The following is a 25,757-nucleotide window of genomic DNA, read 5'->3' as shown; positions in this document are numbered from 1 at the left end:
CAAAATGTACTGAAGGCTGCTGGACACTGAGCACACAGAAGAGGTACATATGAAGACCCAGCACTGAGAGCAGAGCCGCCCATACTGTTATTTCCTTGTGAATTTAAGAGAGAGGTAATTTCAGTGTCAAATTCAATAATTAATCTTTAAATTGATTAATAATTAAGGAGTATTTTGTTGTTGTTGTTTTTTTTTTTTTTAACTCTGGCTGCATATGAGAATCACACCTGGGCTTCTCTCAGCAACTCAGACCTCTTTATTCTGAGAACAGCCCACATAAAGGCACACTAGCCAGCTCTCTGTCTGAAAATGTAGTCAGAGCTGAGCTCTCTGTACATGGTGGATGTATGTAAGAAATACCTGCAACCCAGGGATGGTCAGGGCCTTCAGCGGGCTCAAGTGCACGTTAAACCCATAAAATCGTTACAGGATTGCTAGTGCAAATCTAGTCTCACAGTTAAATTTAATATTTTATTTGCGAAATTAACAGAAAAATTTGTCTCACCTGTTAGATTCTAAACATCATGCAGGTAAAGATGATGTCAACATTCACCCTGCTACTACCCCAGGTGCTGCAATTTCCCAACCATAATTGACTATGCTTTTTTTCTTTATTTTTTATTTTTGTTTATTTTGTAGTATTTCATACAGCACTAGCTCTAAAGAACACATTTCTACAAAGGGCTGCTGTAAAATAAAATAAGTACTTTCTAGGATTATCCTCCCGTGTGTATTTCCCAGAGTTTTCTTGTTGAATGGAGGTGCTCAGCATCTCAAAGGAGCAAGCAAACAACAACAAGGGCAACTACATTCCTATTTGGAATTGAGCTTTCTCTAAGAGCTGATTAACATGTAATTGCCAGCAGACAATGTTCAGTTCTTAAGAATATTGACTACATTTTCACTTCATGAACAACAATGAAAAGCATCTGTTATATGCCAGGCACAGTTCTAGATACTATACAAGGTATGCAATATAAATCAATACACATTTCCCGACTGCTGATCACGTCTAAGAAGGGGTGCTAGTTTCTGGCGAAGCATTGGTAAGTAAGCAATACAAGGTTGGTCCTTATCTTCTGGGGCTTGCAAGCCTTTGAGGAGCTTCCAAGCCTGTGAGGAGCTTCCATTCATATCAAAAAGACAACATCCAGCAATTGACACCATCGACCATTCCCTCTCTATTCAATCGCTTCCCTGCCTTTCATTATCTTCTTTTACATTTCTGACCATTATGATACACTTTCTAGAGATACTCCTCCTTAAAATGGTATTCCCAGGGCCTATTTTCTTGCTTTGATTCACTTTCTCTCCTTATACTATCTTTATTTTCTCTCACTAGATAATTGAATCAATTACTCTGACTAGCACATATATGCTAATGATGCTAAAATCCTTTTTTATTATATGCTTAATGAATCTTTATAGTTCACAAACTCATGTCAAGCATTGATTGAGTTTTCCTGTTGCCTACCAATAGGGCTGAAACATAGCAGATTTTAAATTTTTTTAAGAAGTTAGTTTATTAAATTGTTAAATGCTTATTTCCTGAAATATACCATCCCTTCCTCCCTCCCTCCCTCCCTCCCTCCCTTCCTTCCTTTCCTTCTTTCTCTCTTTCTCTTTCTTTCATTCTCTTTTTTCTCTTTCTTTCTCTCTCTCTTTCTTAGTTAGTTAGTTAGTTTGTTTGTTTCTTTCTTTCTTTCTTCTTTCCTTCTTGTCAGAGTCTTGCTCTGTCACCCAGGATGGAATGCAATGGTGCAATCTGAGCTCACTACAACTGCCACCTCCCAGGTTCAAGGGATTCTCCTGCCTCAGCCTCCTGAGTAGCTGGGATTATAGATGTGCACCACCATGGCTGGCTAGTTTTATTCATTTATTTACTTATAGTCGAGACAGGGTTTCACCATTTGGCCAGGGTGATCTCAAACTCCTTACCTCCAGTGATCTGCTCACCTTGCCCTCACAAAGTGCTGGGATTACAGGCATGAGCTACCGTGCCTGGACTACTGAAATATTCTTAATGTCAGAAATATGTTCTAGATTTATGAAGAGTGAGTTTGCTGTTCTTCAAAATGGCAGGAGATAGGGTTTTCAACACAATATTGGAATAGACATTATGATTTTAAAGCATAGGTTGCCCAGATCCATTGATGTTGTTGCAAATGACAGAATTTTCTTTTTTTCTTTCTTTCTTTTTTTTTGCCCCTCTTCCAAAGATAAGAGCTTACAGTAGTAGTCTCTATATTCATTAATAATTTTTTTTTAATTTACTCTAAGTTCTGGGTACATGTGTAGATCTTTTGGGATTGTTACATAGGTATACTTTTCATTTTTTTAAGGCTGGGTAGTATTCCATTATGTATATATGCCACATTTTCTTTATCCTGTCATCCACTTTTGTATACTTAGCTTTATTTCATATCTTGGCTATTGTGGATAATGCTGCAATCAGCATAGGGGTACAGATATCCCTTTTATCTACTGATTTCAGTTCCTTTGGATATGCACCAAGAAGTGAAATTTCTGTATCATGTGGTAGTGATATTTTTAGTATTCTGGTTTCCTTTTTTACTTCTATTTTTAGAACTAAGATCTTGCTCTGTTGCCCAGGCTACAGTGCAGTGACACTATACTAGTTCCCTCTATTTTTGTCAGTCCTTAACATTTAACTCTTTGGACCTGGATACTTGGAGGATTTATATATTGAAGAAAGTGGATGACCCACAGAAATGTTTCTGGTATTTATGTTTTGTTTTCCAAACAGACTGGGAAGATTTGCATTCAATATATTAAGAAACATTTTGTCCTCATTCAGGATGAAGGTTTCCTGACGTTGACTATATACTAGTGCTTTCAATAGGAAAGAAACTGATCTTCAGTTCTTCAACATTGATTGGCAGGGACAGTGGGATGCCCAGAGGAGAGTGGGGTGGAGCTGTGAGCTCCCCATGGGAGCTTCCAGGGAGTGAGTCCTGGCATCCGAAGCTTGAGTTACCCATGGTCTACACTGGCTCTGATATTTGTAATTATCTGCCAAACAGCCAGCTTACGGCACTCTCTTCCCATCTTCCTCTTGCAACAATGTCCATACTGCACATCTGGACAAGCAACAGCAATTACCTTAAACATTTTAACTCTTCTCAGACACACCTAGCAATGCAGGCACTACAGCTTGAACCACCATTCCCTGCCCTCTCTCCACTTGAAACTCTTTGGTCCCAAACTCTTCACTGAACCCAATAGCAGGAGAACAACCACGAGATTATGAGCATGTCACTGACTACAGAGTGAGACATCCTGAATCCAAACCCCAACTTGGCCACCTTTAGCTGTTACTTAACTTCTCCATGACTGGGTTTCCGTGTATCTCAAACAGAAGAACAATATCTAGTTCAAGATAACTATTTGAAAACTAAAATCATGCTCAGTGAAAATTTTTATATTTTCTATCTTCATTAATGTTGGTTAAAAAAAGATAGGGAAAATCTTGGCATTTATTCTATTGCTGACTTTCAGAACTTTGGGAGCCTCATTATATGAGGATGCTAGGAGGTACATTTATTTTTAATCTATGCAAGAAGAAATTGAGGCTCAGGCAAGTTAAGAATTTTGCCAGAGATTCATATTTTTAGTAAAAACCACAAGTTGGGATTAAAACCCAGGTTTCTCTAAATCAAAGCTGTGTTAGTTATTTTCTTCACTCTTACCAACCTATGTGTATGACTCTCTCACAGCATTCTTTCTACGGCTCTGAAGTTGTTTATGCAGCAATACCTGAGTTCTGGAGGGCAAGGATCCCTGATCACCTTCCCTGGCTCAGCCTTGCCCAGTGCCTGAGATGGAAGGGCTAAGGGTACCATATATATCACTCAATAAGTGAGGCAATAAATTATCTTTCTCACACACTCCATAATGTACTGTAGTGCTTTCCATTTTCAAGAGTTTCCCCAGACTGATTCTCAAGCCTTCTAATGGAAAGCACTGTTTTCCCAGTGAGAAACTGGGAAGTGAGCTAAACAAAAGTAAGACTATAATCAAACATGCTGACGTTTGTTCTGGCTTCATTGTGACCTGCCCTTTCCAAAGGGAAGATCAGCAGTGGGGACTGCCCTCACTTGAAACAGGTGTTCCCACCAGGCAAACCTTTGTTGGACCTCTGCTTTGCCATTTAGAGGCTGTATGCCCCTGGGTGAGTCACTGGCCTCTGAAGCCACACTTTTCTCATCTGTAAAATGTGATATTAATCCTTATTTCAGCTTAGTCATGAACATGAGAGATTTCAGCACACAGCAGTCACTGCACAATATCTGTGCCTTCAATGATGCTTTCTCTACCACCGTTTCCCCAACCCTATAAATCGGTTTAAGCTGGATGCGTTCTTACAACTGAATGAGTACCCCAAGATTAGCAATATTCCTCCGAACAGGCCTCAACACAGGCCCCGCCAATAACCCCTGGGACCACCTCCCACTCCCCAGAGTGCATTCCACTGATCCATGCATTCCACAACACCAAGTCCCTTTTATGCTTCATCCTTTTGTGAGTCATAACCTAAAAAGACAGACTGGGGGCTACATAAGCTGTTCATGTTTTTTCTAAAGGAAAATGTGCCTTGTTGATAAGATTGAACTAGCATTTGCTCACCATTTAAGATATACCTAGCTTTCTATGAATCTTTTTCATTGATGTGAACTCATTTAATGCTCATAGTGACCACAACAATTGGGATTATTATCTCCATTTTATAAACTAGACCCTCAAGGTTCAGGGAAGTTTTGAATTTGTGCATTTATTTTGTACACATCTACTGAAGACCTTCCATACAGCCAGGAGTCATATAACTTGAAGGGACTGCAAAGATCAATTGGTAAGGAAGCAGGTTACTTGAGTTCACAACCTAGTCCTGTAACCCTGAGCAATGTGCCCAAGGTCAATGTGCCTCTGTTTTCTCATCTCTACAATGGAGGTTGAGTTTTTATGAGATTTGAATATATGAGATGCAAAATGAAAAACATTTAGCAAGGGTCTGGCATATAGAAATGTTCATGTGTTCACTATTGTTAAGAGGACATGGTAAGAAACAGTACAAGAATTCAAAGACTGAACACAAGTAAACAAATAGTTGGTTTATGTTTCACAGTGGAGCAATTAACAAGGGTCAGTGCATATGTAAAGGTGGAGATAATCAACTCTGCTAGAGAAAAGAAAGGCTCCAAATGAATGTGATCCTAGGATAGCGGGTGGGCAGATTTACTAGATTCCTAGGCAATACTCAAGGACACATGCTGCCTTCAAGAGGGGCATGACTTTCCACACAGCTCTGCTGTTAAGGAGTGCTCAGTGTATATCCCTAATAACTCTCTGCAGAATTAAACCAAAACACAGTCTGGGTCCAAAATTGTCTCCAGCAAGGATGTAGAAATGCATTCGATAAATGCATAATGGTCTTATAAAAGCTCAAGAAATCTCTTCCTAGAGAAAAAAAAAATGTGCATGCATATAAGTACATCTCACAGGTAATGAGAGAGGAACCTCAGGCCCACAGGTCCAGAAAAACCTAGCTGGTCTGAAAATCTCACCCAAAATTTTATAAAGAGAGAGAAGGCAAATCATCAGAAATGTCATCTCAAAATTCTTAATTCATTCCTCAGTTGTTTTCTTCTCAAATAATGTTCTTTTGGAGGGTATTTCGAGGGATAGCTTCTGCTGAGAAAATATCACTGACTGACATTTAGAAATAATACAATTTCCAGTTACAAACCATCCTTTGCACCTTGTCCGTTTTAACAAGAAAGAGAGAGGTGATAGGAAAGAGTGATAAGCGGTGTTCACATCCAAGGGGGAGAGGACACAGGAGAGTTTACTTTTGAAAAATAAAATGGGCTTACTCATTGTAGGGGGCCATGCACAGACTGCTATAAATACCTTTGTACCTTTAGCTATAAAGAAATGCCTGAGACTGTGTGATTTATAAAGCGAAGAGTTTTAATTGGCTCATGGTTCTGCAGGCTTTACAGGAAGCGTGGTGCTGGCATCTATCTGTTCAGCTTCTAGGGAGGCCTTGGAAAGCTTACCATCAAGGTGGAAGGCAAAGTGGGAGCAGCATATCACATGGCAAAGCAGGAGCAAGAGAGAGAGAGAGGGGCCACACACCTTCAAACAACCAGATCTTGTGAGAACTCACTATCTTGAGGACAGCACCAAGGGGACAATGCTAAGCCATTTGTGAGAAATTCACCCCCATGAGCCAGTCACCTCCCACCAGGCCCCACCAACAATACTAGAGATTATAATTCAACATGAGATTTGGGTGGGGACACATATAAAAATTATACTCAATTAATACTGATAGGAAGAGATGTTCACAACATGACAACAGTGTGCTGAGTACCTTAGGGGTTTTTTTCACTAACTTGTCACCCCAGGTGAGGTGGGTATAATTTTCTCTATATTTCAAATATGGAAACTGGGCCACAAAGTAACTTACCCAAGATCACTTAGAAAGTCAGAATTCAGATTTAGACCTCCAGATTCTGTAAACCACATTTAAAATCATGATGGTGTTTCTAATTTACTCAGATTCCCTTGAAAGTTACCACGGTTAAGGACAGACAAGCACATACCTTAAAAAGCCAGCACAGAAAGTATAAGACCCACAGGATCCTCGTGTGACATAAACCTTGATGCTATTTAGTATTTGCTAGTGTCTAGATTCCAATTTGTCTTCCTCTCACTTAAAGGAAAAGGTTGAGTGGGGGGATGGAGGGTAACGTTTAATTTGGTTTGGATGGAAGTTTTCTCTTGTTAGTGTTAAACAGATGACTGCCCCTGTCTTGGCATGCAAAGTGCGATTCTGTTATTGTCAGATGTCTTATGTGTGATTACATTATTGTTCTCTGTCAAATCATTTTCATAGAGGAAGAAGGGCATGGAACTTAAAGTCTGAGAACTTAACACAGAATAGAATACATAAAAGGAATAATAACATTTACCCCACAGGCCTGTTGTAGGAATAGGACACACACAGGCTTGTGTTTGCAAAGACTCTGGGATGGCCCCTGGCACATAGTAGGTACTTCATAAATTCTCCTCTCCTTCTGTGTTAAAGCAGTTTAAGGACTATTAGAGGCATTATTAAAGAATAAAAATGAAATATACTGTGCTGTTGAGCTCTGTATTTAATTCAAAAAAAATCTTTTTAGGAAATGAATGGAAAACATTTTTGCATTTGCAGTAGAGCAGAAAATAAGGCGATTATGGATATCAAAAATTGACTGTAATCACAAGTCACAGATGAAGAGTTACAGCATTGGCTCCTGAAAGGAAGGGAGAGAATGAAGTTTGGATTCGAGTTCAAATAGATTTGCGGAAATGAGAGAGAACATAACAACTGTTCTGGGCTTACTTTAGTAGGATAACTTAATATGGAATAGTGGAAAGAACATAGAGTTGACCTAAATTTTCCTGAAGCAGACTGTTGAAAAAGTTAATGAATCATTTCAGAAAATACTTTATCGTCAATATCATTATCATTGTTGTCAACATTAGTATGAACCATCTATTGATTTTTTCCCAAATATACATGATTATTTAAATAACAATTAGCAAGGGATTACTATGTTTTAGACACTACTAATGTGGTATTCTGTTTAAACTTCTTAGGAATCTACAGTAGATATTATTCACATGTTATGGTTCAACAAGATGAATCTCAGAATTGCGTGCTCCTCTTCAAGTATTGATAATTTGAAGAGGGAAGTATAGAGTTTACTTGATATACATTGAAAAGCTGATATATTCTGGTTATTTCGCATGCATTGACTAATTGTATAAATCAAAACAACACAAGATTTACATGTTATCACATCCTTTTTACATATTTGGAAGTGGAGTTTCATAGAGTTAGAGAAATTTGCCCCAAATCACATGGTTATAAATGGCAGAGGCAAAAATGGGGTCCTGGTTTGTCTGATTCTGCCAAGACATGACCCAGAAAACCTGGTACATCTCTAATGATCATAATATATATTCTTAGTTTAAGACTCTCAGTCTCAGAGCAAAATCAATGATGAAAGTCATGCCTAATGACTCGGTCCTTTTTCTTTCAACAAAGTCTGATTCTATTCATTTATGGTCATTTGTTGTACATAATCATCATCAACCTGCCAGGTAAACAGCTCATTATTTTGGTTGTGTTATAAGCAAATAAACTTGCCCATCTGCAATATGACAAATGGGACCCGATCAGCAGAGAAACAATTGTTCCAAGCTTGCAAGCTCCCGGGAGTCTAATGAGCAATGGCTTACTGAATGAGCAATTGCAAAACAAAATTACATTAGTGTGGTTTCTTTAAGAATAAAGAGCAATCTACTGGCTTTCATGCCTTTGTAATAAAGAAATTTAGTAGCTGTGGATTGAGCAGTGGAAAAAGCACAGAAAATGCATATACCTTTCACTTGACTGTTTCTGACGTAACAGCACACCTGGGGCACACCCTCTCTCGCTGCCCTCTAGGACTACATACATGCCAGAACTTTTGCCCTCAACCTGCTTGCCTAGCCAAAGATAACACCCTCAACACCTAGCCAGAGGCTTTCTATGGGAGCAGATGCTTGTGTTTTTGAATGACTGGAACACTCAGGTTATGTTTGAGCCTGTTAAAATAGGAGATAGGGTGCTTAATGTGTGAAAAGATGAGCTTTGGTCTTCATCAGATCTGAATTTGAATTCAGTCTCTTTTATTTACTAACCATGTGTTTTTGGACAAGTGACTCAACTCTTTTCAGCTAAGGTGTCAAATCTATAAGATGGGGTAAAAATTTCTCATTCCTTTCAATATTCTTAAAAGTATTAACTAAAATAAAAACAAACAAACAACAACAACAACAACAAAATGATACTGCGTTAGGCCATTCATGCATTGTTGTTTGTTTTGTTTTGTTTTGTTAAAGTTGGGGTTTCACCATGATAGCCAGGCTGGTCTTGAACTCCTGGCCTCAGGTGATCCACCCACCTTGGCCTCCCAAAGTGCTAGGATTACAGGCGTGAGCCACTGTGCCTGGCCCATGCATTGTTATTGATGGTAGCAATGGGCCACTTGGAACAGCTACTGCCAAGACACTGGGTGCATCAGGAAAGGTGCCGCTGGACTGGACACTCCACGGAGCCAGCGGGAGCCAGAAACAGGCAGGAGGTCCACCCTCCTGGGCACAGCTGCAGATGTCCAGTTGCAGCTGTGGACCCAGAACTCCCTGTGTTCTTGGGGGCTGGGGGCAGACAGTAGCGCCACCTTCCTGAGTGCAGCTGCAGCTGTGGACCCAGGCATCTGTGTACTCTCAGTGGTCTGTGAAGGCCCACAATTACCCCTTCAGGCTCAGATGTGTCTGCTCCTGCTGCCTGGTCTCTTCCTGCTCCTGCACCTGTTACAATCTCAGAGTTTCCGAGTGAGGTGGGATTGGTCCCAGGTGTTGTGGCATCCTGGTGAGGTGTGTGCACACTTCCAGAAGAGCTGACACACCAGCCCCCTGCTGCTTCTGTCCCCTCTGGACTTTGGGCACCAACAAGCATGGGATGAAGGCCAAAGGGGTGCTGAGGGCAGCTTGGTGCCTCACAGCATGAGCAGCTTGGATGTCGTGAATAGCGGCAGGAGGCAGACAGGCTCCAGGGCAGAAGAGGGTGGGTCACCAGTAAAGCCCCACTTTCAAGGTGGGGAAAAGTTGAAGCCTGGGGATCTGGCTGCCAATCCTGCAAACTGGAGTGGAAACTTGTGGTGCTTTTTCTAGGCCCACCCATGGCCTTCCATGGACCAATCAGTACCCACTTCCTCCCCTCTGAGACCCATAAAACCCTGGACTCAGACTTGAGGAGTCAATGACTGGGTATGGAGAGCCCCTATCCACACCAGGGTCTCCTTTCTGCTTAGAGCTGAACACTAGACAAGACGGTTGTCTCGTGGGAAGAAGCTACCAATGCAGGTCTCCTCTGATCCCTTCTGTCACTCAATAAATCTCCTTTTTGCCTTGTTCACCCTCCACTTGTCCATGTACCTCATTCTTCCTGGACACAGGACAAGAATCCGGGATCTGCCAAATAGTGGGGCTAAAAGAGCTGCAACACATACAGGTCTGAAATATGCCTCTTGCTGGCCACATTGCAGAAGGACAGAAGAAAGAAGGAGGTAATAGCCACAGCCCTTTGGGGACCCCACAGCTAGGAGCTCCCTAAGCTAGGGCCATGATACCCTCTTTGGATCTCTGTGGTTCCTGGCATCTCTGAGCTTCTGAGTGTCACTGCATTCCCTGGTGCCAGCGTGGAAGCTGCTTGTGGTATGCCTGGACCAGCCACAGCCTAATGGGAAGCCAAGCAGGGAGCTGATACCTGTACTGTCACCTGGAACGGCCTGACCTACTGAAATCAGTGTGCCTGGCTGTATGCAGTGGCTGGACGCCAAGCTCACTCACTCACACACCCCTCACCACTCCACTCACGCTTGGCAAGCATGGGATCTAGGCCAGTAGCGTAAGCCAGGTACAGCCTGCCGCACCGAGTGTGTGGAATGAGCCCAGGAGGCCAGAGCAAAACTCAAGCAAAGGCACCACTGGCCACAGAGGTTTCCAACCAGAAAAGCCTCACCCTAAGGACCCCGTGACACTGTAAAGAAATACCCAAGGCTGTATAATTTGTAAAAAAAGAATTTTAATTGGCTCACAGTTCAGCAGGCTGTACAAGCATGGTGCCTGCATCTGCCTGGCTTCTGAGGAGGCCTCAGGAAGCTTTTATCAAAGAAAGTGAAGCAGGGGGAGTTACATCATATGGCAAAAGCAGGAGCAAGAGAGAGGGTGAGGGAGGTGCCACACACTTAACCAGATCTTGTGAGTACTTGCTCACTATTGCAAGGGAAGTTCCAAACCATGAGGGATCCACCTCCATGGCCCAAGCACCTCTTGCCAGGCCCTACCTTCCGAACTGGAGCTTACATTTCAACACTTCAACACTGGGTTTGCAGGGGGACAAACATCCACGCTATATCAAACACCAAGCTGATGACTCTGTGTGAGTGTGTACGTTGTGTGTGTGTGCATGTACGTGTTTGTGTGTGTGCCTGATGTTGACATTTAAGGAAGACAAATCAAGTTGATTGGCAATGAGTAGTATGTCCCAGCAAAGTCACATCCCAATCAAGGCTATGTTTCTACATTTTGTAATTTCCCTGAAATTTTTACAAGATGAGGAACTAGGGAAGCAGGATCAACAACAGAGCAGAGCAAATACAGCTAAACGGCTTTGAACAGATTCGGCTTATGCTATTGTAAGTAGCTTATTCACTCCAGTTTTAGGAAAACAGGAAGTAATAAGATTAAAGTTCCAAAGCTCAAATGAAAACATAATGTCAAATCTAGTCCAAGTAGGATTTAGGTTCAGGAAAGAGGTTGAAATACTCCATAAAATTAAAACAAAATGAATAAGCTTATAATAAGTCTGAGGTACGCAGTCTCCTTATATTTTGTAAATTCTTAGTGGAGCACTACATGGAAAATAATAAACTGAGAGGGTTTATTTAGGAAGCCCTCTGCTGAGCAGGAGATATGGGCCAGGCATTTTCAGGATATGTACACTAGTGCCACACATGGCCTCTACCATTAGGGACTCAGCAAGGAATAGATCAGTAGTGATCACAGTGCACTCAGTAGGGCCAAAAAATCTCTAGACTTGCATATTTATCTCATTCTCATTTGTAAGTATTCAATTATAACAAAGAATTGGAGAGAAATATCTACATGTTACTCATTATTTGTTTTCTCTGATACTTTATGTATATAATAACCACAAAACAAAGTAATTCAAACTTTAAAATGAACAATTAGCTTTATCAATTGTGTAACACAAGTTACATAAGTGGTAAAATTTCAGATATAGTCTCTTACCAATCAAAAACTACTGTATACGTGTATTTGGACTAATTATTGGCATCTGTTACAGAAATGGGTATAGGTACTATTATATTTAAACATATTTAAGCTGTAGTTTATACAAATATTAAAGTTCAATTATAAGAATGTTTTAAAAATATGCAATACTCTCCCTCTAAGGACAATTGAAACACCACACAGTAAACTAAATTGCTAATGAGGAAATTAAACTAATGGTAATTTGCAACATAAAGTAAATCCAGCATAAATTCCTCCACCAGCTCAAGGCAAAACTGGGGTTACATCACGTATGATGTTTTTTTCAACTTATGAAATTCTCAAAATCTGTTTGTAGGTGTGCACATTAGGAGCTGTAAAACTTTCACAGAATTGCATGAGTCAAACTTCTCAGAAAATTATTGACTAGTCCTCAGGGAATTCTAACTTTTATGAGGCATTCTTACTTTTAGGAGCCGTCATGAACACATTGAGTGGATTACTAGCAAATAACATTCAGCTGTGTGTTTACAATAAAAACAAAATAAAGCACAGATCATTTATCAGCACATTAGGTGCATGTACTCATAGACTCAGGGCAATAAAAATAAATAATAATAGCTTATGCTTACTTACCACTGAGTATGTGCCACACACTGTTCTAAGTGCATTTCAGGCATTTATTTATTATAAAATTGTATTTTATTGTGGTAAGAAAGTTTAACATGAGATCTACCCTTGAACAAAACTTTAAGTGTGTAGTACATTATCATTAATAATAGGCACAGTGTTGTACAGCAGACCTTTATAACTTATTTGTCTTTCTTAACTGAAAATGTATGCCCTTGACTAGCAACTCTTCATTCCAGGCTTTGGCAGCCACCTCTCTCCAGGCCCCGGCAGCCACCATTCCACTCTTTTATTCTATAAATCTGACTATTTTAGTTACCTCTTTTAAGTGGAACCATGCAATGCTTTTCCTTCTGTAACTGACTCATTACACTAAGCATCATGTCCTCAAAGTGTATGCATGTTGACACATATTGCAGAATTTCCTTCTTTTTTAAAGGCTGAATAATATCCCATTGTGTATTAATAAACTGGAATATTTTATCGATCAGTGTTTTGGGGCTTGATTAATGAGAGATGGTGTCCCTGATTCCGATATGTGGATGCACTGCTACAATGAGGCTTTTTGATTCCAGCTTCAGAAGCTGACTTTGGACTTCTGTTGATTTTACCAATATTCCTATCTGGGGTTGGGCTGAGTGACCAACCTGCTCCTCACGGTATATAACACAATTCTTTATTCATTTATCTTTTGATGAAAGTTTAAGTTATTTCCACATCTTTGTTTTAGTGGACAATGCTGCAATGAATACCATAGGGCTAATAACTATTGGAGATTTTGATTTAAATTTGTTTGGGTAAATACTCAGAAGTGGGATTACTGGATCATGTGGTAGCTACATTTTTAATTGTTTTAGGAACCTCCACACTGTTTTCCATAGAGGTTGCACTATTTTGCATTCCTTCTAATGGCACAAGGATTGCAATTTCTCCAAATCCTTGCCAATATTTGTTCTCCTTCATTTTTGGCATCCAAACAGTTGTGAGTTGATATTTCATTGTGGTTTTGATTTTCATTTTCTTTATGATTTGTTACATAGATCATCTTTTTGATACCTGTTGCCAATTAGAAGGTGTTCTTTGGAGAATTGTGTATTCAAATTATGACCTCATTTTAAAAAAATCAGATTATTCATTATTTTGCTAGTGAGTGGTAGGGGCAACAATATATTTTGAAAATTATCCCCTTGTTAATATATGTTTAGCAAATATTTTCTCACATTCCATAGGTTATCCTTTTACTCTCAAATATTTCATTTGCTATGCAAAAGCTTTTTCATTTGATGCTATCACACTGATTATTTTTGCTTTATTTGATAATGCTTTGGTATCAGATCAATGCAAATGATTGCTTAGGCCAATGCCATAAATATTTCTCTGGCGTTTCCTTCTCAGAGTTGTACTATCTTAGATTTTATATGAAAATATTTAATCCATTTTGAGTTGATTTTTGTGTAAAGTGTAAGAGTCCAGTTTCATTCTTTTGTAAATGTATATCCAATTTTCCCAAAACCGTTTGTTGAAGGAATTATCCTTTCCCTATTGTGTTTTTGTGGCATCCTTATCTAAGATCAGTTGACTATACATATATGCATTTATCTTTGGGCTCTCTCTTTGGTTCCATTCATCTATACATGTCTGTCTTTATACCAGTACCATACCGTATTGAATACTGTTGCTTTGTAATATATTTTGAAATCAGGAAGTGTGATCTCTAGCTTTGTTCTTTTACAATATTAATTTGGCTATTTGGGTTTCTTTGTGATATCATATAAATTTTAATTTATTTTTACTTTCTGTAAAAGTACAAATGGAATTTTGATACAAATGGCACAGAATTTGTAGATTATATGAGGTAGTATAGAATTATAATGATACTGTCTTTCAGTTAATGAACAGAAGGCACCTTTCTATTTGTCCTTTTTAATTTCTTTCATCAATGTTTTGTAGTTTCCAGTTTACGTCTTTTACCTCCAAAGTTTATTTCTAAGTATATTATTTATTTTAGTCCTATTGTAAATAGAGTTGTCTTTCTAATTTCCTTTTCAGATAGTTTAATATTACTACATTCAATTTACAACTGATTTTATATGTCGATTTTGTATCCTGCAACTTTACAGAATTTGTCTACAGTTGTAACATGTTGTATTAATAATTGAGTCTCTAGGAGTTTCTACATAATATATAATTTACAGACAGGGACAAATTTACTGCTTTCTTTGTGATGTGTATTTTTTAAATTTTTCTTGCCTAATTGCTCTGGCTAGGATTTCCAGTACTGTACTGAATAGAAATGATGATAGTGGGTATTCTTGCCTTGTTTCTGATCTTTGAGAAAAAAGCTTTCAATTTATCACTAATAGAGTTGGGACATGTGTCCCTACCCAAATCTCATGTTGAATTATAATGCCTGATATTGGAGGTGGAGCCTGGCAGGAGGTGATTGATTCATAGTAGTAGATTTCTCATAAATGGCTTAGCATCATCTTTTTGGTGAGGTTCTCATGGTAGTGAGTGAGTTCTCACAAGATCTGGCTGTTTAAAAGTGTGTGGCGCCTCCCTGCCTCTCTCTCTTGCCCCTTCTCTGGTCATGTGGCATGTCTGCTCTCCCTTCACCTTCTGTCATGTTTGTAAGTTTCCTGAAGCCTCCCTAGAAGCTCAGCAGATGCCAGCATCATGCATCCTGTACAGTCTGCAGGACTGTAAGCCAGTTACTTATACATTTTTCCTTTATAAATTATTGCATCTGAGAAATTCTTTATAGCAATGCAAGAATGGCCCAATACGATTACCACTGAGAGTGCTGTTATAACTCCTCAACAACTATAAATGAAGTATATAGTAATATCAACTCATTTAAGACAAAAAAAGAAGAGATTGCATATTTGTCCCTGGATTGAGAGATTCTTGGTTTCAAATCCTGTTGATCTGCTCACTTTCCGACATTGACAAGTTAAACAATATCTATGGAGCCTGTTTCGACCCCCACGAAATATCTCAGTTTTAAACAAAATAACACTTATAAAATTCTTTCACTTAGAGCCAGATGCACAGTAGGTACTATTAGCTAATATGAATCTGAAATTGAATTTGGCAAGAAAGGAAAAGAGATATTAAAATTCTTTAGTCTATGACTTTCATATCTATCTAAATCAAAATAAACTTTTCTCATGTGTGTTTTTGAGACATTTTCCATTATGCTTTGCAATATCTTTATGTTATGAGCAATTGCTTAATATATAGATATAGATACAGATACAGCTCTATTAAAGTACATACTTTAAATGTATAAAAAGTGTTTCTTCTTACTGGATCATACAAATTAACTGGATAGTGGATAGAATTCAGTACTGATTCACTTAGGGTGCAAAGTATTGAAGCATTGTATATTTAATTTTACATTCACCATGGGAAATAGGTGGAAGACCCTTATTTATTTATGTCTGCATGTGATTTGAGTAAGAGCCGCCATTCTGAAAGGTGGATATTATTCCTGATATTGCCTTCATAAGAATGGAGAATATAAAACCATAAGAGCAGGTTGGTCACTAAACAGGCCCCCAGATAGGAATATTGGTAAAGTCAATATAAGTCCAACATCAGCTTCTCAAGCCGAAGTAAAAAAATCTAATTGTAGCAGTGCAGATAGTGTCCCTGAGGCCATATATCAGACTCAGGGACACTATCTCTCAATAATCAAGCTCCCAAAACACTGACAGATAAAATGCTCCAGTTTATTAACTAAAAATGAGGATTATGACTGACAAAAGGCATTAAATTTGGGCATTTGAGTCAGCAAACCTTCTGATTATGGAAATTTTCAAATAATGAAAAATAGATCTATTAATTCATTTATTCATTCACTCAAGAGGTTGAGCTATGTACTTGGGATACAATATTTAGCAACAGTGGAAATTGTCTGTCATTTGGAACTTTAGAGATTAGCTGAAGTGTTAGATGTACAGTAAAATGTAAATAATTGTAAAATTACATGTGTGCAAGTAGACATAAAGAAGTACATGGCATAATGCTATGTGAGCCTCAAGCAGTATGAAGGTGGTCAACTTACTTGTCCTCAACTACAAGATCCTGTTGAACTCATGCCTCCATTTTCATAGATATAAAAATTTCTATAGTCAGGACCTAAACTTGAAAAAACAACACTTTCAATTCTCCATATAATAAGCCCATGTTTCTACATTTTCTTTATTTTTCACAAAGGTATACATGTGCCATTTTTATTAATTCTTATTTTATGGAGTTTTTTTCAGCCAACTTCTTAATTAATTACCTATGTGGATGACATTTAATTATACCTTGAACTGAATATATACCTTGAACTTAATATATTTGAATGATTCTCTGGTTAGCTCAGATTATTGATTAAATTTTCTTTCTATATTCCCTGAACTGATCATACTTTTTCACTTGTCATGTTCCTAATTGAGATGTTAATAAAAATCAATTAGATTAGAGATGAGAGTCACACCTGTGCTGTTTCTGCTACCATTGCTGATCAAAAAATCATAATAAAAATCATGAATACTATTCACTTTTCAGAATGGCAGAGACCTTTGCTGTTCCTGCCTGTGTATTTGATACATTTTCTGCAAATTACTGAATTCAGCTATCAAGAAATGGCTCTTCCAGATTTGGAGAGGTCATGATCTTTCAGCTAAATTTCACCAATGGGTTATGTCCAAATATAATGCAGAATCTTACCGGAGGTGGAGCAGGCTGATTAATGGCCCTTCTGTTTCCTTCAACTACGTATTGAGTAGGCTTGTCACAAAGAGTTTCCAAGTACCATTTCACAGAAACCTACACACAAGTGTTCACATGTTGATTCTAAGAACTGCCTGCTTGTGTAGTGCATTACCTAAACTGTCAAGGGCAATAAGGACAATAACGCATGAATTATTACCCTGAGAAAAAAAAGCAGGTAGCTAAAATTCATTGAATTCTCAGAAAATAACACCTGAATTCCTCACCTCCTTTTCTAACCTGCTGCCAATATGATTTGGTCTGAAAAGTGGGTGGAGTGAAATCAAGAATGACAAGGGTTGATGTTCCTAGATGTACTCTTCTACCAGTGGAAATGTTCATAAAACTAAAGAAAATGATCAAAGGGTAGTATACATGATTTATTGTCTAGAATACAGTTCTGTAATTTTCACAGCAGTGCCAGCTGAGGAACTTCTATTGAATTCCATTGTTTGAAGATATTTCAGACCTCAAAATTAAAGAGATGAAGCAAGTCGCAGACTTTTGTGAAATGAGTTCATCATTTGGAGGCTGCTTGGCTATTTGGCATATGCAAGAGAGTAAGAAAAATATATGTCTTCTATTTTAAATATCTAGATATTTGAAAATCAACCCATGCCGAAATTTGTCATGGAATCAGCCATGCCATTCTCGTTAAGTTTACAATGCCTATTGTTAAAAGAAATAGTTCTTACTGTGAAGAGAAAATTATACCCAGCAATTCCAGTCTATAATAGTCTGCAAAAATAACTGCTTAATTGACTGTTGAGAGTAATGATAACATTTAAAACATAATATTGGCACCAGAAAATTTAGTGCAGAAGACCAATCTCTGAGGGTTGAGCTGTCAGTAAAGCAACCCATTGAATCTTTCTAAGCTAATTCAAATGAAAACTCTAAGAGTAAAAGTGATAACACACAGTATCAATGAGATAAGAATTTCTGCAAAATTATATTACAACTTTTTGTGACCATAAAAAGCATATTATCATTGATACTACTAAATCAATCACTGCAAGAATATTATTTTTACAAGTTAAACTACTGCTTCTTAGTTTGAATGTGCAGAGTCTGGTCTGTTGTTGTTGTTGTTTGTTGTTGAGAAACAGAAATGATGCTTCTTTTATATATATTTTTGTCTGAAGAGGGATGAATGCTTTAGAGGCAGTTTTGTGACAAAGAAATCACACCATTTACCCATAGCATCACCAAAGGTATCATTTAGTTTCAAATGAAAAAAAAAATTTGCAGAGTATTAAATTGTAAAATACAATAACCTCTACAAATTGTCATCTGGCCACTTATTGACATCCCGTCACAATTTGTTAAAACATAAGTTTATTTTTGTCTTTGTGCAACATAGGTAACTATTTCCAGAGAACTCTGTTCATTTCCCAGCAATTCAGACATCTTTGATGAATAGTTTTTATTTAACATATTGTTTTCCCTGTTGAGTGAGGAATTATCTTTATGTTCCAGGTCTGATCATTCAGTAAGACAACAAAGAACAAGAGAATGATCTTCTATTTACACAAACAAGTAAATTCTAGACAATAGATTTCAGACTATAACATCTTGACCACTGACTTCTCTGAAGCAAAATGCACATGATAATAATGTAAACTCTTATGGGACCCGAGGTTGAATTCTGGCTACATTTCAGGATAACAAAATGAGTTTGGCAAAGCCAGGTGACTGCTCCTCCCTGAGTTTCTTATCAGTAAAAAGTGTATAATAAATATGATAGGCTTGGTATGAAAATTAAATTGAATATAAACCATGAAGCTTGACACATGAAAAACACTTGGCACATTGAATTATCATTATCATCTTCATCCGTATTATTTGTGCTTCAAAATTATATTAACTTAATTAATAAGTATTAAAATATGGTGTCTTGTTTAAGATAACAACTCTTGGAGTATGCTGTTTCTTCTGTCTGAAGGACCTTCAGATGCAATGGTGGCCTGGAAAATATTCATCAACTTGCAAGATTTACTTTTAAATATTTAAAAAGCAGTAGATATGCAGAGATAGTTGATTAATCTTTGATTATCCTGGCAGATTAACTAATACCATTTTCTTTCTATCTACTGCTCAGGGCTTAAAGGAACACAAACTTTTGGACTTTCACTTGGCATGTGAGCATTCTCTGGCTTCTCGTTTTACCTAACAGAGTTTGAATTCCTTGAAGATAACTCCAGAACCTGGCATGCAGTAGGTGCTGAAGTATGCTTCTTAAAGAAGAGACTGTTTCTATGACATTTGGTTAGCTTTTAAAATTGACTTTATTTTTTTTAGAAGAATTTTAGGTTCAGAGCAAAGTTGAGTGGAAAGCATAGAGTTCCCATATATCTTCTGCCCCCATACACATATAGAGTCCTTCAATATGAACAAGCAACACCAGAGTGGTCCATTTGTTACAATCAATGAACATAAATTAACACATCATTATCACACAACGTCCATAGTTTGTATCAAGTTTCACTCTTGGTTTTGTATATTGTATGTGTTTGGAAAAATACACAAGGACATGGGTCTATAATTATAGTATCATACAGAATTAGTTTGATGAAAATCCTAGTGTGCCCTAAAAATACACTGTGCTCTGCCTAATCCACCCTTCCTTTCCTTCCAACTCCTTGTGACCACTGATTTTATTACTGCCTCCATAATTTTCCCTTTTTCAGAATGTCTTGTAGTTAGAATAATACAGTGTGTAGCCTGTTAAGATTGGCTTCTTTCACTTAGTAATATGCATTTAAGTTTATTCCATATCTTTTCATGTTTTGATAGCTTATTTCTTGTTTGTGCTGAATAATGTTCCATTGTCTGGAAGAACCACAGTTTATCTGTTCACCTACTGAAGAACATCTTGGTTGCTTCCAAGTTTTCACAAGTATGAATAAAGCTGTTGTAAACATTGTGGGCAGGTTTCTGTGTGGACATAAGTTTTTAATTTATTTGGATAAATAAAGGAGCAAGATTGTTGGATCACGTTGTAAGAGTATGTTTAGTTTTGTATATGTTCAGTTTTATAAGAAGCTGCCAGCCTGTCTTTTAAAAGAGCTGTTCCATTCTGCATCCATATCAGCAATGAATTTGGGTTTCTGTTGTTTCACATGCTGGCTAGCATTTGGTGTTATCAGTGCTTTAACTTTTGGACATACTACTAGGTATGTAGTAGTATCTCATCATAGTTTTAATTTACAATTTTCTAATGACATATGATGTTGAGAAACTTTTCATAAGTTATTTGGCATCTAAATATCTTTTTTAGTGTAGTGTCTTCTGAGGGCTTTGGCCTGATTTTCAATTGCATTGTTTGTTTTTTTTATCGCTGATTTTTAAGGGTTTTCATATAGTATAGTTCTGTATCAGATATGTATGTTTCAAGTATTTTTCCGCATCTGTTTCTTACTGTTTTATTCTCTTGAAAGGTCTTTTGAAGAACAGAAGTTGCGGTTTTAAAAATTTTAGTAAAGCCTAGCTTATAAATTATTTTTAACATAGAACATACCTTTTTGGTCTTTTATCAAAAATGTTATTACCATACTGAAGGTCATCTAGATTTTCTGTTATGTTATCTTCTAGGAGTTTTATAATTTTGCATTATATTTAGTTCTGCAATCTATTTTGACTTTTTTTTTTGAAGAGTGCATTATAGAATGAATTATAGCCTCCCCTCCAAAAAAAATTCATGAGATAAAACCCTAACCCTCAATGTGACCATACTTGGAGAAAGAGCCTTGAAGGAGGTAATTACATTTAAATGCAGTCATGAGAGTGCAGCTCTAATTAAATTGCACTGGTGTCTTTATAAGCAGAAGAAGAGATACCAGGAGTAGATGCACAGATAAAAAGCCGTGTGAAATCACAGCAAAAAGGCAGATGTCTAAAAGCCAAGCAGAAAGGCCCCTAGAGAAGCCAAACCTACTAAAACCTTGATCTTGAACTTCCAGACTCCAGAACTATGAGAATAAAAATTTCTGTAGTTTAAAAACCCCATCAGTTATATTCACTTATAGAAGTCCTGGTTGACTACTGCCAGTTATAAGTCTTGTATTCAGATTTTTTCCATGTAAATGCCCAGTTGTTAAAGCACACTTTTTCAAAAATACTACCATTTCTCCATTGTATTGTTTTTGCTCCTTTGCTAAAGATCAGTTGGCTATATTTCTGTGGGTCTATTGCTAGTATTTATTTTGTTTATTTGATTTGTTTATACTGACATCAATACCATCCTGTCTTGATTTTACTGTAGCTCTATAGTAAGTCTTGAAATTGGACAGTGTTAGTTCTACTTTCATATTGTGTTGGTTCTTTTGGGTCCTTTGCCTTTCCATATAAGCTAAAAAATCAGTCTGTCAATATTCATAAAATAACTTCCTGAGATTTAAATTGAAACTGCATTGAATCTATAGTTCAAATTAAACACAACGGGCATCCTGAAAATATTGAGTCTTCCTATTTACAAACATTCCCTATTTATTTGATTTTTTTCATCAGAATTTCAATGTTCTCTTCATATAGATATTATACATATTTTGTTGGATTTATACCTAAGTATTTTATTTTGGGGGATGCTAATGTAAATAGTATTGTGTTTTAAATTTCAAATTCTACTTGTTCATTGCTGGTTTATAGAAATGCGATTGGCTTTCGTTTGTAAATTTTGTATCCTGTAACCTTGTTACAATTGCTTATTAGTTGCAAGAGTGTTATTGTTGATTCTTTATGCTCCCTACCCCCCAAAAATAATGAGATAAATACCTAACCTTCAATGTGACTGTACGTGCAGATTTTCTGCCATAAAAATCATGTTATCTGTACAGAAATAGTTTTATTTAGTTCACATTATCTATATATCTTTTATTTGCTTTTCTTCTCTTATTGCATTATCTAGCATTTTTAGTATGAGTATTAAAAGGATGGATGTTGTCTTGCTCTTAATCTGAGTGGGAAAGCTAGTTTCTCAACACCTTTTGATTTTTTTGGTAATGATTTTGTGCATGATAGTCATACTCGGCCATAAAATAATACTTCAAATTGAATTCATTCGGTGTATTTTCAAGGGCCTATTTTCAGCCACAAATTACTTCATACTCTTACTTATGAATCACTTAGAGAGAGCACATCTTTGTTAGGGTCTGTTTCTCAGTACAACCAAAATTCATTTCAGGAATGGAACATGCCACATTTCTCTCTCCCACTTAGTATTACAGCATCTTGACTTTAAGAATTTGAGTGGCCAGGCATGGTGGCTCATGCCTGCAATCCCAGCACTTTGGAGGCCAAGGTGAATGGATCACAAAGTCAGGAGTTTCAGATCAGCCTGGTCAGCATGGTGAAACCTTGCCTCCACTAAAAATTAAAAAAAAAAAAAAAATAGCCAGGCATAGTGACTCACACCTGTATTCCCAGCTACTCGGGAGGCTGAGGCAGGAGACGTGCTTGAACCTGGCAGGTGGCAGAGGCTGCAATGAGTGGAGATTGTGCCACTGCACTCTAGCCTAAGCAAACCAGTGAGACTTTGTCTCAAAAAAAAAACAAAAAATTTGATAATTGTATTGTATTTATATTTTTACTTCATATTTTCTTCAATTTTTTTATTCTTTTACAAGAATTACAAAACATAGAATCTATCAAAATTCCAACTCCCTTTGATTCTACCTTTCTTAATGTAAATACAAATAAATTAAATTGTAAATTAAAATGTAAAGAAAGTACAATAATGATTATTCAATATGTTCCCTTTTAGACAAGTGAATGTTTTGTTTGAAAATTAACCATACAATTTCAGTGTTTTATACTTGGGAAAGAGTACTGTAAGTTTAGACAACAAAAACTAAAAAACAACTACTTTATATATAAAATGTATTTAGAGATAAATTGTTTTGATTTAAGTTCCATGGTAGTAAAAATAATCTAATAATTTGTAAATTATTGGTGAGTTCCATATTTCAGTTTTCTTATTTATTATCATTTTGTTGTATGAAGGTCACAATTTAGAAAATGTTTTTCTAAATGTGCATTTTCAATTCCTATGTGGTAGAAGTATTTTGAGTATTCTGTATTACTTATAGCCAGAAGGGAATTGGTTATTTATTCTATCTGTGATGACTAAAAGATTATGACAACTCTTTTAAGATGTTTTCATTTTTAAAGTACAATTAATGATATTTCCAGATAGTAACTTTGCTGCATTATTAAAAGCACCAAACCCAAACTATTTTATACTAATTCTACAACTCAGGTAACTATACCAAATTAGAAACTTAGAAATACATTTCATGGCTCCAATTTGGTTGATTATATAAGAAAGAAAAAGTGCAGGAAGTTGCAAAATATGAGATATTCTCTGATTTTCTTTTTAGAAAAAAATAGCTTATTAAAGTTAAGGTATTTTATTTTAGTTTTTTATTCCATTTTTCATGTATGGTTTTAAACCTCCTTAATCTTTAAAAGGATGCTATTTATTTCTGATTTGTGACAGTGTCAGGAAAACATAAGAAAGTAGACCCACACTGGTTGAAATATTGAAGATATTGTTTGCTTTGAGTGTTTCCTTGTATTCAGTCAGCTGTACCAGATATTGTAACCTTGAGTGTCACCTGTATTTGATTACTTAGAATTCCAAATCTGATTTGTAAAATCACCTTCAGTGTGTGACTGGGTTTACTATGTAATTTTTCTTTTCAAATAGGCCATTATTGTAGTCTCCCACCTAAACCCTAAGCATGCTGTTATTAACTTGCTTTTAAGTTCTTCAATAAAGCAACATTTAGGATGTACATAAAAACACTGCATTTTTATTAAACAGCCCTAGAAGAAGAAAAGATTATTTTAATGTTGCATCAACAGTGTGGTTCTGTGGTTCTATTCAATTAGCATTGGCTTGCCAACCTCTTTAAGTACTGGCACCATGTCCAAGTGTGCTTATTAGTAGATTTTATCTTTTCTATATTTTCCCCTTTTCTTAAAACTCTGGTAAGAACATATCCTAGATTTTTTTAAATTAAGTAAAATTTGTCTCTCTCTTTCTCGGTCCCTGTATTTCATACACACAATCCTTGCTTTCTAAGGATAGGTAACATTCATTTAGAGATAGATGATAGATTAGATACATAGATAGATAGATGGACAGACAGATACACAGACAAACAGAAGTAGATGATATATAGAAGAAGCATAAACAGACATGATCTAGGGCAATATAAATGGTGACATAGAAAAGATAATACATTTTAAAACATTTTTTAAATTTCAAATAAAAGCATTCAAAGATTAATTGATATGTAGGTGAGCCAACATCAGAAGTCAAAAATAATTGTCTAATATCTGGTTTGGATGGCAGGTAGTTTAAAATCCATAATATAAAAGGATTAGCAAGTTCAATTGAAACATGGTTAAATATAGCAAAATTTTATTTATTTAGGCTTAGTGTGCCAAATATTTGGCTAAACACTTTACAGGCACTGTCCTATTTAATCCTCAAACATTAGAAATAAGAAAGCTGAAACCCAGGGAGTTATCTAACATGCCAATGGTCGTATCTTTGATAGATGAGGAGCAGGAGTCATGGCCAGACATTTTGATGCTAGATACCACTCTATTAGTAACCATCACCTTATGGCATACTGAGTTTGAGATTCCCATGCCAAGAGAGACAGAGGTGCCCCAAAATATGTTGTTTATGGCACTGTAAAACTTATAAGGAATGGATTTTGTCACTTGGCAGAGTTGCCCCAGGGGGCAAGTGCGTATTAAAATAGTGGTTCACAGACAGAGTGCTAGGCAATGCCAACATTCACGGGAATAATTGAGGAGGGACGGAAGTGATGAGACTGAAAAGTATCATATTTTAATAGAACGCGGAGAAGATTCAAAGACTGCAGAATAACCTATGTCAAGGATGGTCGATTGTTTTGAGAAAGAGAATAGCAACATCAACACCAAGGTCATCGTCAAAGAGAGCAGTGAAGCATAGGACAGAAACATGTTCACTGGGCAGAGACTCTTAAGAGATCATTTCCAACGTTTCCCAAGAGTAACTACAGCTTAGGAGTGGGGCAGGACCAGATTGCTGTAGGTGAGAATAGGTTAGCAGGGAAGAAGTGTGGGGTTGAAGTGAGCTAAGATTATAAGATTGCCCAGCAGATGCTCTGGCACATGGTGTGGTCATCATAGGCATTATTGTGCTCACCTGTATTCTCTTTTGCAGTGAAGCCTGTGCATAGTGTATCATATAGGAATGTCATGCAGCAATCCTGCTAGAAATAACTTAGACCATGACCTCTGAATTTTTAGCAGTGTAGGAAGATATTAATAAAATGATATTTTAAAGATTTTTTTATTTAAGCCCAAAATATGCAGGAGATATATTTAAGTTCACCAAAAGAGCCTCATTTGGTAAAGCAGAAATGCCACAATCTTTTAAAATTGGTACTTTT

The sequence above is a fragment of the Saimiri boliviensis genome, chromosome 1 (genome assembly GCF_048565385.1).
Source record: "Saimiri boliviensis isolate mSaiBol1 chromosome 1, mSaiBol1.pri, whole genome shotgun sequence".
Classification (NCBI taxonomy): domain Eukaryota; kingdom Metazoa; phylum Chordata; class Mammalia; order Primates; family Cebidae; genus Saimiri; species Saimiri boliviensis.
Note: the sequence above shows the minus strand (reverse complement) of the source record.